Genomic DNA, 12,356 nt, shown 5'->3' with positions numbered 1-12,356 from the left:
AAAGTAGCTTTTAGCATTTCCTTTGAATAGTAAATGTACCTGTTGATTATTATATATAAACCTTTCTGCATTAGGAAATTGAATTGGCTACTTTTCATAATCTAATTGAGATTCAGTTACTTAAGAAATAAAAGACATTTTTATTCAGGTTCAAAATTTGAGGTAAAATTGATTGGGCTTGTTTCTTATACTTACTCTATTATCTTATCATTACCCTCCATAATTATTTTGTTTATTACAAGTGTTTTTAAAATAAATATCCTTAAATCTTAAGATTCTGGCCTTGAATTTTAAAAGCCAAGTGTATTTCCTTTTACCATATAATATATTTGCATATAATCTTAGTATTCTGTTTATTTACTTTTTGTGTAGTGTATTTGGATATAGTCTTTTTATGTGTTGATATTTGGCAGTTTTTAATTTCCTGATTTAACTGTGCTCAAGTCATTAAAGTTTTCTACTAGATCACTTGTGTGGTGGCTTAAAAAGCAATATGTAACCCTCTGCTTGGGGATACTGTGATCCAAGAATTCAGGTTTTAAATATTTGACAGTATTCCAATTTAGAAGTTAGTAAACTTAATGCAAAAAGTAAATAAAGTTGCAGCCATTTTTAAGAATGGCTTCCTACTTTAAGGTAGTTAGACCTGAAATTTTTTAATTTGTTACCTATAGATTAACGTCCATAAACATTCACAAGAGGCAAAAACAGCTTCTTTATAAACATATATGATTCTTGAATTTTTAAAATGTGGACAGTGGCCAAGTGTGAGTTAAAAGAAGGAGGAGCTGTGATTGACGGGTTTAGGTTAGATAGAGGTGGCAGATTGGTAATGTACTTTCCCATCACAGGCTAGGAGAATTCTAAGGTTTTGAAGGCAGAGTCCTGTAGGGGAGGAAAAAATAATCCCTTTACCTTTCTGAGTTCTTGGCTGAGACCCCTGTAATAAAAGACAGATTAACAAGAGGAAAACAAATACAAATTTATTAACAAGTATACCTCCTGGTGTACATAGGAGGTACCCAGGGGAAAAATGAGCTGATCTCCAAGGTGATTTAGAGTGTGGGCTTAAATAGCATCTTCAGCTAAAGACAAAGAAGAAAGTGAGGGTGGGGAGGCCAGTTGTGGGGGGTCACCAGGAAAATCATGACAAACAAGAGGTCTGTTCCGTGGATATAGGTTAGTGCCTGCTCCACTGAGAAGATTCTCTTGGGAGTAAACTTTGTGATTTAGAGCAGCCCTCCTCCTCTTCCTGGTAGTGAGAAGGAAGACACCCTTGCAAATGGAGAGTTCTTCTGTTCAGTATTATGTAACAACCTAAATGGGAAAAAAATAGACACATGTATATGTATAACTGAATCACTTTGCTGTACACCTGGAACTGTCAACACGGTTAATCAACTATGCTCCAATATAAAATAAAGAGCTTTTTAAAATCGTATATTTCCCTTACTAAAGGGTAACTTCTACTTTCAGAGCTTCTCTTGAGTCTGCTATTTCTCAGTCATTTAAAAAATAATCCTTATGCCAAAGAAGCATATTTTAGGGTAGCATATTCTGCTACCCTTCAGTCACCAAAATCTGATCTATCAAGGATATGAGCCTGTGTGAGAACCAGCCCCTTTAACACCCAAGCAATAATCTAGGATTATTATGAAGTTTAGAACAAGGTGAGCTGGAGAATCCTGAAATGGAATCGTTTTAGTCAGCTGAACTCCTAACAGCTTCATATTTTAATTCCAAAAAGTTGATTTCGTAGAGAGAGATGCATTAGAGAGATTGGGTCTCTAAATTGTGTTAATACTCAAACAAGAATTTTATTCAGTGTAGTGCTTATCAACTAAAACCTTTTGCAGCCTTTCCTAAAGTAGCTAGATCTATAATTTTTCAATTTATTTGTTAAATGTATATTAATTGAACTGTCTACAGACATTCACAGTTAGCAAGGAGAATAGTTGGGCTTATTTTTCAGGCTGGGTATTATTTATTTATTTATTTATTTATTTTTGGGTATTATTTATAGTCAAACTCCTGAATAGGATGAATTCCAGAAATTTGACTATAACTTGGTGATTCGGAGTTTCAAATTCATATTCACAGAGATGATATTCTGAATGTTGGTTTGATTTACCAGGCTAGCCCACAGAAGCTTTCTTATTGTTTTTTAATCTGTAATATATTCAAATACCCAAGTCCTGGCAACTGAAGAAGAAAATTGACTCGCCAGGTGAAAGCTCTCAGGATTTAGGCAACTGGCTCAGCAGAAGTTCAGGTAGGAGGTCCAAAGCAATCATGGCAGGAAATGATTCAGAGTGATGTGAGTGGTTATGTATTTGCAGGTGGTATTTTTGGCAGAATGGAAAAAAAGTTCAGAATGACACAATGAGTGTTCGTAGATAGATAGCCCTTAAGTCAGAGACTGCCTGCTTCATATACTTTCCCCTCTTTCATGGGCTTCACTGTTTAGTTCATGGACCTAGTAATTTGATGTATGGTCTTATAAACGTAATATAAATGTTGCAAGCATAGAGTCTCTATTTCCTTGTTCCTCATCTTCTAAAGTATTTCAGAACAAACAAATGTGAAATAAATATTGATAGCAAATTTTTACTCTTGGATTTTCTTGGTCTTTAAACTTTACTGGATCATAGCATGTTTTGCATCATATAAAGTTCAGTTTTCATTTTAGACTTCTGTGATTGAACTCGGTATTTAAGAAATCTTTGTGTTGTTTTATTTGTAGTTAGTACTCTGTGTGTGCATGTGCACCCAAAGGAGGTGTAACTTGAAATAAGTTTGTCTTCTGAGAGTTAATTATAAACCTATATAGTGAATCAAAAGAGAGCTTTTCAAAATCATCAGAAAGAAGACTGACTTTATGGACAGAGTAAGATGAATATTACTCTTTTAAAGTAATCATTTTTGAAGAAAGATTGAGTCATTTTCTTTTTTTATAAATTTTTGGCTGCATTGGGTCTTCATTGCTGTGCATGGCTTTCTCTAGTTGCAACGAGCGGGGGCTACTCTTTGTTGCGGTGCGCAGGCTTGCAGTGGCTTCTCTTCTTGTGGAGCACGGGCTCTAGGTGTTCAGGCTTCAGTAGTTGTGGCACGCGGGCTCTAGAGTGCAGGCTCAGTAGTTATGGCGCATGGGCTTAGTTGCTCTGCTGCATGTGGGAGCCCTTAGAGCAGGGCTCAAATCTGTGTCCCCTGCATTGGCAGGCAGATTCTTAACCACTGCGCCACCAGGGAAGCCCCAATTTCTTTTTTTTTTTTAATTTTTATTTTATATTGGAGTATAGTTGATTAACAATGTTGTGTTAGTTTCAGGTGTACAGCAAAGTGATTCAGTTATACATATACATGTATCTATTGTTCAGATTCTTTTCCCATTTAGGTTATTACAGAATATTGAGCAGAGTTGCTTGTGCTATACAGTAGGTCCTTGTTGGTTATCTACTTTAAATACAGCAGTGTGTACACGTCAGTCCCAAAGATTGAGTCAATTTCGAAGCGAACTTGTGCTATAATAAAAGTGAGGGAAAAGGATCTCATCTTCTGTGCTGTCGGTGGGAGAGTGTATCTTATCTACTTACTTGGATGTTGAAGAAAAGTTGCAGCAGACAGTCAGTGCTTGATTCCAGTGTGCACATGTAGTCTTCTAATGACCGTGTAGCATGTTTGCAAGAAAGTACGTGTTTTCTCCCTCTGTAATTGCTTTCTGGCTTTTCAGGCAGTTGTGGGTCTCATTTTAAGTTACAAACTTGCTTTCTGCCTTACATACTACATTTTCTTGGTTTTAAGACCTCCCCCCCACCCCCACCCACGCCGCCGGCACTCCAACGCACACAATTTAATCTTTCTGAATTCAGGAGGCTTTCTGAAATTGGCATGTCTCTTATAATTAAGGTTAAAAAATATATTTGTCAATTACGGAGCAGAATTTTAAATAAGGAGGTAGTTATCATTGCCTAAGTTTGTGTGACCTTGGCCTTCTGTGGAAGATCTACTGTCTGATCTGATGACTCTGTTCATCTGTTTGCACTAATTTTTGTGGCTGAGTGTTCTTTACGTTTTTCTTTTTTTATAAATTATTTAATTTTTTTTTTTTTTAATTTTTGGCTGCGTTGGGTCTTCATTGCTGCGTGCGGGCTTTTCTCTGGTTGTGGCGAGTGGGGTCTACTCTTCAGTGTGGTGCGTGGGCTTCCCATTGCGGTGGCTTCTCTTGTGGAGCACGGGCTCTAGGCACGTGGGCTTCAGTAGCTGTGGAGCGCAGGCTCAGTAGTGGTGGCCCACGGGCTGCAGAGCACAGGCTCAGTAGTTGTGGCACACGGGCCTAGTTGCTCCGCGGCTTGTGGGATCCTCCCGGACCAGGGATCGAACCCGTGTCCCCTGCATTGGCAGGCGGATTCCCAACCACTGCGCCACCAGGGAAGCCCTGTGGTTGAGTTTTAACCACAAAATATGGATTCCTTAATAGTGGTTTTATTTATTTTTAAAAATAAATTTATTTATTTACTTATTTATGGTTGTGTTGGGTCTTCGTTGCTGCACGTGGGCTTTCTCTGGTTGTGGTGAGTGGGGTCGTTGCAGTGTGCGGACTTCTCATTGCAGTGACTTCTCTTGTTTCAGAACACGGGCTCTAGGGGCGTGGGCTTCAGTAGTTGTGGCTCGTGGGCTCAGTAGTTGTGGCTCATGGGCTCTAGAGGGCAGGCTCAGTAGTTATAGCACACGGGCTTAGTTGCTCCGTGTGGCATGTGGGATCTTCCCGGACCAGGACTTGAACCCGTGTCCCCTGCATTGGCAGGCAGATTCCTAACTGCTGAGCCACCAGGGAAGCCCAAAATGTTTGTTTTTAAATCATTAAAAAATGAATAAGAAGTAAGTAAAAAACAAGATATATTGTGAATAAGATGAGATTTGAACTCTTTAGACATTAGTCACTGAAATTAAAATCTCAACTGATAGGTTAAGCAGCAGATTAGACAGAGCTGCAAGGAGAATTAGTAAAGTATAAGATGGATCTGAGGAAATTACAGAGTGTAATAGAGAGGTACATGGCATGGAGCCTGTAACAAAAGATCTACCATACATACAGTAATCTCCTAAAAAGAGATGGAATTGACTTCTGGTTTCCAGTTCCACATGTAAGAAGTCTGGAAGTAGCCACTCAGTCCTAAAAACAAGTAAAAAGCCAAACAGACTGAAAAATCAACAACTCTTCTTAGATCCATAAGAGATGGGAAGGCACAGGGCAAACCACTGTCCCCGCAGATTGTGGAGATACGCAAACACAGAGAGTCACGGGTTTCAGCTTACTGCAGCAGACTCAGTGGGAACCAGTGCCAGGGTAAGGAAAACCTGGACTGTAAATGTTGAATTGCTGGGGGCTTAGCATGGACAAATCTGAGAGTTTAAAAACTCCAGGGAGATGCCCACAATATTTTAAGATTTACCACTAGGAGCTGAACCAGGTTCCCATGGTAAATGTCAGAGAAAAATACCCTTCTCCTTCTGGCAGGGGGAAGGGAAAATGAACTATCTTGAAATACGCCAGAGGACTCTTAACAAGGTTTGCCTCAAGGGAAACTAGTTAACCAGAGCCTAACTGACCTGGGAGAACAGTAATACTCAACTCGGGCCCGCTCTAGCCATCCTGTTCTACCTAATGCGGGAGAAGAAATCCTGAGAAACACTGTTTGTTTGTTTGGGTTTTTTGGGTTTTCTTAAATTTTTATTGGAGTATAGTTGATTTATAATGTGTTAGTTTCAGGTGTACAGCAAAGTGAATCAGTTACACATATATCCACTCTTTTTTTTGATTCTTTTCCCATACACGTCATTACAGAGTATTAAGTAGAGTCCCCTGTGCTACACAGTAGGTCCTTGTTAGTTAGCTGTTTTATATATAGTAGTGTGTATATGTCAGTCTCAATCTCCCGATTTATCCCCTTACTCCCTGGTAGCCATAAGTTTGTATTCTACATCTATGACTCTACTTCGGTTTTGTAAGTTCATTTGTACCCATTTTTTGGATTTCACGTATAAGCGATATCATATGATATTTGTCTTTCTCTGATGTCACTAAGTATGACAGTCTCTAGGTCCATCCATGTTGCAGCAAATGGCATTATTTTGGTCTTTTTTATGGCTGAGTAATATTCCATCGTATATATGTACCACATCTTATTTATTCATTCCTCTGTTCTTGAACATTTAGGTTGCTTCCATGTCCTGGCTATTGTAAATAGTGCTGCAGTGAACATTGGGGTGCATGCATGTATCTTTTCGTATTATGATTTTCTCTGGGTATATACTGAGGAGTGGGATTACTGGGTCACATGGTAGTTCTGTTTCTAGTTTTTTAAGGAACCTCCATACTGTTCTCTATAGTGGCTGTACCAGTTTACATTCCCACCAACAGTGTAAGAGGGGTCCCTTTTCTCCACACCCTCTTTAGCATTTATTGTTTGTAGATTATTTTTATGATGGCCATCTGACTGATGTGAGGTGACACCTCATTGCAGTTTTGATTTGCATTTCCCTAATTAATTAGTAATGTTGAGCAGCTATTCATGTGCTTTTGGGCCATCTATATGTCTTCTTTGGAGAGATGTCTACTTACGTCTTCTGCCCATTTTTTGATTGGGTTGTTTGTTTGTTTTTAATATTGAGCTGCATGAGCTGTTTATATATTTTGGAGGTTAATCCTTTGTCCGTTGATTCATTTGCAAATATTTTCTTGCATTCTGAGGGTTGTCTTTTCGTCTTGATTATAGTTTCCTTTGCTGTGCAAAAGCTTTTAAGTTTCATTAAGTCCCATATGTTTATTTTTGTTTTTATTTCTATTACTCTAGGAGGTGGGTTAAAAAAGATCCTGCTGTGATTTATGTCAAAGAGTTTTCTTCCTGTGTTTTCCTCTAAGAGTTTTATAGTGTCTGGTCTTACATTTAGGTCTCTAATCCATTTTGAGTTTATTTTTGTGTATGGTGTTAGGGAGTGTTCTGATTTCGTTCTTTTACATGTAGCTGTCCAGTTTTCCCAGCACCACTTATTGAAGAGACTGTCTTCTCCATTGTATATCCTTGCCTCCTGTGTCATAGATGAGCTGGCCATAGGTGCGTGGGTTTATCTCTGGGCTTTCTATCTTGTTCCATTGATCTATGTTTCTGTTTTTGTGCCAGTACCATATTGTCTTGATTACTGTAGTTTTGTAGTATAGTCTGAAGTCAGGGAGTCTGATTCTTACAGCTCCGTTTCTCTCGCTCAAGACTGCTTTGGCTATTCAGGGTCTTTTGTGTCTCCATACAAATTTTAAGATTTTTTGTTCTAGGTCTATAAAAATTGCCATTGGTAATTTGATAGGGATTGCATTGAATCTGTAGATTGCTTTAGGTAGTATAGGCATTCTCACAATATTGCTTCTTCCGATCCAAGAACATGGTATATCTCTCTGTTTGTGTCATCTTTGATTTCTTACATCAGTGTCGTATAGTTTTCTGAGTACAGGTCTTTTACCTTCTTAGGTAGATTTATTCCTACGTATTTTATTCTTTTTGTTGCAGTGGTGAATGAGATTGTTAATTTCTCTTTCTGATCTTTCATTGCTAGTGTATAGGAATGCAAAAGATTTGTGTGCATTAATTTTGTATCCTGCACCTTTACCAAATTCATTGATTAGCTCTAGTAGTTTTCTGGTGGCATCTTTAGGATTCTCTATGTATAGTATCATGTCATCTGCAAACAGTGACAGTTACACTTTTTCTTTTCAAATTTGTATTTCTTTTTCTTCTCTGATTGCCATGGCTAGGACTTCCAAAACTATGTTGAATAAGAGTGGTGAGAGTGGACATCCTTGTCTTGTTCCTGATCTTAGAGGAAATGCTTTCAGTTTTTCACCATTGAGAATGATGTTTGCTGTGGTTCTGTCATATATGGCCTTTATTATGTTGAGGTAGACTCCCTCTGTGCCCACTTTCTGGAGAGTTTTTATCATAAATGGTGTTGAATTTTGTCAAAAGCTTTTTCTGCATCTATTGAGATGATCATGTAATGTTTATTCTTCAGTTTGTTAATATGGTGTATCACATTGATTGATTTGCGTATATTGAATCCTTGCCTTCCTGGGGCAAATCCCACTTGATCATGGTGTATGATCCTTTTAATGTGTTGTTGGATTCTGTTTGCTAGTAGTTTGTTGAGAATTTTTGCATCTATGTTCATCAGTGATATTGGTCTGTAATTTTCTTTTTTTGTAGTATCTTTTCTGGTTTTTGTATCAGGGTGATGGTGGGCCTCGTAGAGTGAGTTTGGGAGTGTTTCTTCCTCTGCAATTTTTTGGAACAGTTTGAGAAGGATGGGTGTCAGCTCTTCTGTAAATGTTTCATAGAATTCACCTGTGAAGCCATCTGGTCCTTTTGTTTTTTGGAAGATTTTTAATCACAGTTTCAATTTCATTACTTGTGATTGGTCTGTTCATATTTTCTGTTTCTTCCTGATTCAGTCTTGGAAGGGTATACCTTTCCAAGAATTTGTTCATTTCTTCCAGGTTGTCAATTTTATTGGTATAGAGTTGCTTGTAGTAGTCTCTTGGGATGCTTTGTATTTCTGCAGTGTCCATTGTAACATCTCCTTTTTCATTTCTAATTTTATTGATTTAAGTCCTCTCCTTTCTCTTGAGTCTGGCTAATGGTTTATCAATTTTGTTTATCTTCTCAAAGAACCAGCTTTTAGTTTTATTGATCTTTGCTATTGTTTTCCTTGTTTCTATTTCATTTGTTTCTGCTCTGATCTTTATGATTTCTTTCCTTCTGCTAACTTCAGGTTTTGTTTGTTCTTCTTTCTCTAGTTTCTTTAGGTGTAAGGTTAGATTGTTTATTTGAGATTTTTCTTGTTTCTTGAGGTAGGATTGTATTGCTATAAACGTCCCTCTTAGAACTGCTTTTGCTGCATCCTGTAGGTTTTGGATCACCGTGTTTTTGTTGTCATTTGTCTCTAGGTATTTTTTGATTTCCTCTTTGACTTCTTCAGTGATCTCTTGGTTATTTAGTAACATTTTGTTTAGCCTGTATGTGTTTGTGTTTTTTACATTTTTTTTCCCAGTAATTGATTTCTAAATCTCGTAGCATTGTGGTCAGAAAAGATGCTTGATATGATTTCAATTTTCTTAAATTTACTGAGGCTTGATTTGTGACCCAAGATGTGATCTGTCCTGGAGAATGTTCCATGAGCACTTGAGAAGAAAGTGTAATCTGCTGTTTTTGGATAGAATGTCCTATAAATATCAATTAAATCTATCTGGTCTATTGTGTCATTTAAAGCTTGTGTTTCCTTATTAATTTTCTGTCTGGATGATCTTTCCATTGGTGTAAGTGGGGTGTTAAAGTGCCCCCTCTATTATTGTGTTACTGTCCATTTCCTCTTTTATAGCTGTTAGCATTTGCCTTATGTATTGAGGTGCTCCTATGTCGAATGCATATATATTTATAATTGTTACATCTTCTTCTTGGATTGATCCCTTGATCATTATGTAGTTTCCTTCCGTGTCTCTTGTAGCATTCTTTAAAGTCTATTCTATCCGATATGAGTATTGCTACTACAGTTTTCTTTTGATTTCCATTTGCATAGAATACCTTCTTCCATCCCCTCACTTTCAGTCTGTATGTGTCCCTAGGTTTGAAGTGGGTGTCTTGTAGACAGCATATATATGGGCCTTGTTTTTGTATCCATTCAGTGAGCCTGTGTCTTTTGGTTGGAGCATTTAATCCATTCACATTAAGGTAATTATTGATATGTATGTTCCTATTCCCATTTTCTTAATTGTTTTGGGTTTGTTTTTGTAGGTCCTTTTCTTCTCTTGTTTTTCCCAGTTAGAGAAGTTCCTTTAGCATTTGTTGTAGAGCTGGTTTGGTGGTGCTGAATTCTCTTAGCTGTAGGTCCTTTTCTTCTCTTGTTTTTCCCAGTTAGAGAAGTTCCTTTAGCATTTGTTGTAGAGCTGGTTTGGTGGTGTTGAATTCTCTTAGCTTTTGCTTGTCTTTAAAGCTTTTGATTTCTCTGTGGAATCTGAATGAGATCCTTGCTGGGTAGAGTAATCTTGGTTGTAGGTTCTTCCCTTTCATCACTTTAAATATATCATGCCACTCCCTTCTGGCTTGTAGAGTTTCTGCTGAGAAATCAGCTGTTAACCTTGTGGGAGTTCCCTTGTTAGTTATTTGTCATTTTTTCCTTGTTGCTTTTAATAATTTCTCTTTGTCTTTGATTTTTCTCAGTTTGATTACCACGTGTCCCAGTGTGTTTCTCCTTGGGTTTATCCTGCCTGGGACTCTGCGCTTCCTGGACTTAGGTGGCTATTTCCTTTCCCATGTTAGGGAAGTTTTCGACTATAATCTTTTCAGGTATTTTCTCAGGTCCTTTCTCTCTCTCTTCTCCTTCTGGAACCCCTATAATGTGAATGTTGGTGCATTTAATGTTGCCCCAGAGGTCTCTTAGGCTGTCTTCGTTTCTTTTCATTCTTTTTTCTTTATTCTGTTCTGTGACAGTGAATTCCACCATTCTGCCTTCCAGGTCACTTATCTGTTCTTCTGCCTCAGTTATTGTGCTATTGATTCCTTCTAGTGTATTTTTCATATCAGTTATTGTATCGATCATTTCTGTTTGTTTGTTCTTTAATTCTTCTAAGTCTTTGTTAAACATTTCTTGCATCTTCTTGATCTTTGCCTCCATTCTTTTTCCGAGATGCTGGATTATCTTTACTATCATTATTCTGAATTCTTTTCTTGGAAGGTTGCCTATCTCCACTTCATTTAGTTGTTTTTCTGGGGTTTTATCTTGTTCCGTCATCTGATACATAGTCCTCTGCCTTTTCATTTCGTCTGTCTTTCTGTGACTGTGGTTTTTGTTTCACAGGCTGCAGGATTGTAGTTCCATTTCATAAATCTTTATGTCTTGCCTTTTGTTTTCTTCTTATCATATTACTTTCATAATTTTTTTTAAATCATTCCAACATTCAAGGCAAGTTTTCCTGATCATAAGAAATCAGAAGAAACAACACAGAGACATTGAAAAGACTTTTGGAGTGCGAGAAAACCCAGTAAACCTTTAGACCTGTCCTCAGAGGGAAATGATTTTTTCCTCTGGTCCCAGTTCTTACTTTGGTTGGGATGTGGTATTGGCAGACTCTCATCTTAAAGAAATTCTAATGCAAATTAATAAAATGCATTTCCAAGTTTATCTCATTTTTAAGTTTCTTCTATATTAGAGCAAACGTAGGACTCAGCTCAAGTCTGTCAACAGTTTTGCCCCTTCATAAAATATTTTATATGTATGTACATAGTAAAAGGTAAACTAGTCTATTTAGGTATTTATTCTAGACCTTGAAAGGATTAATAGATTTGGAGAGAAATGCAGGGTGAGCTCAGAAATAACAACTAGGTAGGTATAGTTTAGGGGAGCAGAGCATGATAAAAGGGAATTGTAGGTGAGAAGATAAATTTAGGGCAGTTTTTAAATAAATTATTTGGAATTTGGAAGATTAATCTTGCATTCATGTGCAGAAATATTTGTAAGGAATGTAATTTCTTTAAAGAGTAGTTTGGAGAGTGGTGTGGTATTTTATGTAGGAAGTGGTTAGATGATGTATTAGGAGGAGAAAGAGACAGGTGAAGAAAGAATGAATTGGATTTAGTGAGTGCTGGAAATGGGGAGGGAGGTGTCACAGGTGACTTGAGGATTGGCAGTGGAGGACTCAATTTTGGGTAAAGAGATTGTAAGAGAATACCTAGCTGCTCTAAACTTTGTGCCAGGGATGTTGGTCTTTGCAAAATGTGAAAATTGTGAAATGTGATTCTTTTCAAAGAATTTTTCCAAAACGAGTAAGGGTTAGGATTAGGGTCACTGAGTATTCTGTTGCTTTCAAGAAAGATTTTACAGAGGACTATTGAAGAAATGGCTTGTGAATATTTTTTCAATGACCATTTATTACGTGTATAACTTTTTTTTTTAAATGGTTTTTCTCTCTCCTTTAAGTCATCTTGGCCCTGATAATTCACAGCACTGCCCTGCATTTGCCTCAGAGATGGCCTTGAGAAATATCTTCCCAGATACTGAGTGGTTTGGTTTCAGGGAAGGCAGTATTAACAGAGTGGCTTTGCCTTTTTGGTGAATTGTATTTAACGCTTAACATTTTAACAGTGTATTTAGGTAATAGAACAATAAAAATAATAAAAATATTCTAGGTAGTTTCACTCCTTTGCTATCTAAATATTTATAATATTTATGATTTGCTTGATTTCTTCCATTTTTTGCTGGACTGATTTTGGGATCTCTAGGCTTCTTGACCTCTAAATACCTCCTAGATTATT

The 12,356-nt window shown here is 37.3% G+C and overlaps 1 protein-coding gene across 2 annotated transcripts in view; it reads left to right on the top strand.

Annotated features, from left to right (window-relative positions):
- Positions 1-12,356, top strand: part of ZNRF2 (zinc and ring finger 2) — a 104,910-nt gene that overhangs the window by 54,046 nt on the left and 38,508 nt on the right. The gene's annotated exons all lie outside the window — the stretch shown is intronic.

Source organism: Globicephala melas, chromosome 9, assembly GCF_963455315.2.
Source record: "Globicephala melas chromosome 9, mGloMel1.2, whole genome shotgun sequence".
Taxonomy (NCBI): Eukaryota; Metazoa; Chordata; class Mammalia; order Artiodactyla; family Delphinidae; genus Globicephala; species Globicephala melas.
The sequence above is the reverse complement of the archived record's forward strand: the minus strand, read 5'-3'. Positions and strand labels throughout refer to the sequence as shown.